This window comes from Rattus rattus, chromosome 8 (genome assembly GCF_011064425.1).
Source record: "Rattus rattus isolate New Zealand chromosome 8, Rrattus_CSIRO_v1, whole genome shotgun sequence".
NCBI lineage: Eukaryota > Metazoa > Chordata > Mammalia > Rodentia > Muridae > Rattus > Rattus rattus.
The window spans coordinates 54016771-54021267 of NC_046161.1; the positions used below are offsets into that span (position 1 = coordinate 54016771).

Below are 4497 nucleotides of genomic sequence, written 5' to 3' on the forward strand. Positions count from 1 at the left end.
GCTATTTTGAGGCTCCTAGAATATATGTAACAGAGGAACTACTCTCTTGCCTGGCCTCAGTTCAAGAGGATGGACCTAATCATGTGGAGACTTGATGTCCCAGAGAAAGGGATACCATGGATTGGGGAATATTTTCTCTGAAGTACAGAAGAGTGTGGATAGGGTATAAAGAACCCTGGGATGGATGACAAGGAGGAATGGCAATAGTTTGGATGTAAATAAATAAAGTTCAAAAGATAATTTAAACAGTATATAGATCCAATTAAAATTTAATTGGAGCATTCAAGAACATATGATGATATACATGTAGTCAGAAAACATGATGTAGGATGCACCATGAGGGCTCCAGACATGGTCAGTAGGCAGTTCTTTCTGGCATGATCCAGGGTCAAGACTCAATAAAGAACACTGAAAAAAAGAAAGTTATAATGATGTCACTATTTGTAAATATGACTTTGAAATTTACAACATACAAAAATTATTATGATCTATTCAAAAATTTAAAATTTACAAATATATACTATGTACTTAATTGTGTAAGCAAGCAATGTTGGTGTAAAATTATAAAAATGATGCTGTCTTTTATCCTGCACTAGATCCTGCACCACAGCACCCCAAGATGTCTGGTAGATATCTTCATCTCAGTCAGCAAAGCCTCTCACATGCTTTGCTCTATCCCATATCACTGACTTCTCTGATGACTTCTCTCTGAGACTGGCAGCAATCTCTCTACCCATCTAGTTCCCAAGGCAGGTTGCCACCATGCCCAAAATACATATCCCAATTCTGTGGCAGCCTAGTTTCACCAGTCACCACATACTCTCTTGAAGTTAGATCACCACATGAAAGAACACAACATAAATACCTCTGATGAAATTGATAAGATATAATTGCCCACCAAGACACACAAAGCCCTGTACACATCCATCCCTTAAGAATTTTCATAACACCCTGTAAATGTGCAGAGAGGAATCTTAACATCAGCCACCATGTTTGCTTTGCTGCTTCTTCTCTTTCCTCGAACCAGTCTCTTCCTCTCTCTCTAAAACTTTTCTCCCACCCATCTTTCCTTCTAGTCCAATGATAGGCCTTGTTCTATCTTGTACCTGCCTTCACCTGTAATGACATCCTACAAAGCTATGTCTTTGCAGAGTGACGTGGGATTCCTAGGAATTTCATTTGTTTACAGTATTGTCTGCACTTTTTAGGGTGTCCAAAAATGTAAATGTACTGGTACAAATATAAAAGTAAAAAATTTGAAATAGAACCAACTTCAAAATCTGTGGAATTACTAGAAATAAAGCTAAAAAGTAGAAATTTCCTTAAGGATAAAGCAGTACATGTGCATGTGACCACACTGTGGAAATGAACACTGGAAAAGGAGTATTCTTAGCCTGTGATATCTGATTTTAGTCACTAAATGAAACAGAGAATGTCTGATCCATCACATTCAAATCTGTCTGTGCCATTGAGACTATTTCCAGAGATGCGATAGATATCTCTGACCTAACCTGTTGATGTAATATAATAATACATTTGAAAATTGAATAGATTGTTGATTGATAGATAAATAGATATCTTGCTTGGTGGAAATAAGCCACCTAGGATAAACCCAGAGTGATTGAATCTTGTCCTGGTTCCTTCTTATTGTACTCTGCTACCTGAAGGCCAAGAGTTGAATATCTCAGTTCCAATACAGCCTAACATTATAAGGTAGAAACTATATCAAATCATAAACTTAATAAATCCTTTCTCCCAAACATCATTTTGTTAAGGCCACAGGAGTGAAACACTTCCTAACATATACTCCTAAGTATGGATTAGATTGAAGACGGGGAAGTTATAGTTATCTGGCCATCCTGTCAGAAACAGAACCTTCATAGAGGGTGGGTGTCAGGACTGTACTGTTATACTCAATACTCTTCAAAAATCAGTGCTCAGTGACCAGTGCTGTGTTCTACAGTCAGAATGTGTTTGTTGAATAAGTGTAGAAAGAGTAGAAGAAGGAACTTGTGCCATACATCTATTGTATTGGAGGGACATAGAGGAACAAGGAAGGAAACCATGATGTGAGAATGAGGAAGTGCCAGGGAAGCAGGAAACATCTCTCTAGCCTGATGAACTGTTGAAACATCAATAGCTAATGGGAAGTGGATACACTTGTTAGATTTGCGCAGTGCTAGCAACTGACTGCCCAGAGTTACAAGGTTACAGGAGCACAGGGAAGGAGTAGGGACTCACCTAAAATCCAACAGTACAATTAAGCATCATATATTTACTGTATTACAGAAAGACTTTGAGCAGCACTTCATTTTTGCAGTCAGACCTCCATTCTCAACAGTCCCTTTAAAGCAAACATCAGCACATCTCTGGCTTCCAAGCAGAAATTTACCATCTGTAGAAGAAAAAAGTCAAGAGGCAAAATGCACATATCAGTGGAAAGAGTTGGTGAGTCAGTAAGGAGTCAGATGAAAAGTACATCAGAAACATAAGCATAACTGAGGTTATGCTGGGACACCATCCCTTAACTGTTAACTTAACCCACAGGTGGGACTTCATTTTCAAAAGGGCTGAATGGAATTTAAAATCCAATCCCTATGATACTAGACTATATTCACACAGAATTTTCCTGAGGATCACCCAGACACCTTGCAAAACATTTTTTTCATCATTTGTTTGTTGGTTTGACTATCAGTCAGTGGCAGCCATTATCAGAAGCAAAAGGCCTTTCCCTCCTACTCTCAGGCAAAGACATCTTCCTTCAATTTCTACATTTGCCATCAGCATCCCAGAGATGGGTTCATCACTGTAGGGCAAACGAGATGACTTTTAGAGTTCCCAGACCTTACATACCTCTATAGGTTACAAGTGAGGCACACTTCTGACCAGGTTTAGCCTGACAGCATCCTTCTCCTCTCTCACAAATCCCCTGAGAATTGAACCTTTCACACGTGACACATGTCAAAGCTGAAAAGACAAAAGCCAATGTAAGGGTCTCATTCAGGATCCAGTCTCAAGCACCAATGGGAGCTGAGCTTATGGCTCTGGTAAATAAATAAGCAATAGCCAGGAAAAGAGCAGGCCATATGCTGTGATAACACATTCAGGAAGGTTCATGACCACAGGACTACAAAAAGGAAATGTTGGAAAATAGATGCACCCTCATACCATGAGAATAGGCCAAGTTATCAGAATGAAAAATAAAAATTCTGATGCAGGGCCCCTAATGTACCATACAGCATTATGATTCTGAGGCATCTAAAAGAGAGATGGCAGAAAGGGACAAGAATCTGACATTACCAGACAGAATTGTATTCATTGGCACAAGCAACAAAGGGAAGCATCTCTGATACAGGAAATTCTCACAGGAATCCATGTTTAAAGTTAGTATTCTATCATACTGGATTGAATGAATCAATTTTTTCATTGTTTTCATCCAGGTGATGACTTTCCTTTCCCACTTACAATTTAAATATAAGCCAATTTGCATGTAAACTTGGAGAACTGAAGATTCTTAAGCACTCAAGAGAACAGACATGAAGAGTGGTGGAAAGGAGAGAGTCATTATGACATGGAGCAGGAGAAAGTATGAAGACAAGGACAGGAAAGTATCTTTGAGTGTGCACAGATGAAGCAAGGGGAAGAAGTGGATATAGATATCAGAATGAAGCAGGGTCAGTTCTAATGTTATCCTATTTCATGCTCCTCACATCCCCTAATCTGTAATATCAGTGTGTCTGCCCAACATTGCCAACCACTACCATCTGCCGGGATCTTACCTTGGAGGGAGTTCACCAGCAAACACAGGCCCAATAGGAGCAGCAAGATGTGCTTTCCCATTGCAGTGAGATTGATCTTCAAACTAGAAATCAGCAGAGGAGAAGACAGAGTGCACAGGACCCATATCAGGAAGGCAGGTTTATATTGTAGCCTAGGTTAGGATGAGCAGCCAATGGGATACCAGGAAATGGACTGAGCATATAGCCAGAGGGGAGCACAGATTTTTACTAACTTTATGGTGCTAAAATTATCGTCTGTAAAGCTTCCATTTAGGGAAAACTTGAATGCAAGGAAAACTGAGTCAGAGTTAATCTTCTCTTTGGTGCTTCCAGGTCTTTTCAGGAACCTGCAGTACAATCTACTGGCCAGAAGGAAAATTGTCTTCAGGTAATTTTTTTTGTGTGTGCAGAAGTATGTTAAGGTGTATCTTGAGCACTGGTGACTTTTGAAACTCTAGATAAGACCTGATACTCCCAGTATCCAAGCAACTCTGCTCTCCCCTTTTAGAAGACTGAACTGAAATATGTTATTCTCTTTTTAATAACAAAAACCAAAGCAACAACCCAAAACCAAAAAACTGATAATCAGTATATCTTTCTGTGTTTAGTCACTGCATCTAGGTACTCAAAGTTTTAGCTTTTGCTCCACTTGAAACAAAAACTTTTAAATTGGTACTCATGGCTGTGAGATTCAATCCTGTGATCTGATGGCCAATAC

General features: G+C 39.3%; 1 long non-coding RNA gene across 1 annotated transcript; it reads right to left on the bottom strand.

Annotated features, from left to right (window-relative positions):
- Window positions 1-306: 306 nt before the first annotated feature.
- On the bottom strand, window positions 307-3904 carry LOC116907392. Its single transcript, XR_004388824.1, has 3 exons — window positions 3780-3904; window positions 2242-2395; window positions 307-408 (listed from the first exon to the last, which is right to left on the bottom strand). It is a non-coding gene; the product is annotated as an uncharacterized LOC116907392 (long non-coding RNA).
- Between the last annotated feature and the right edge of the window lie 593 nt (window positions 3905-4497).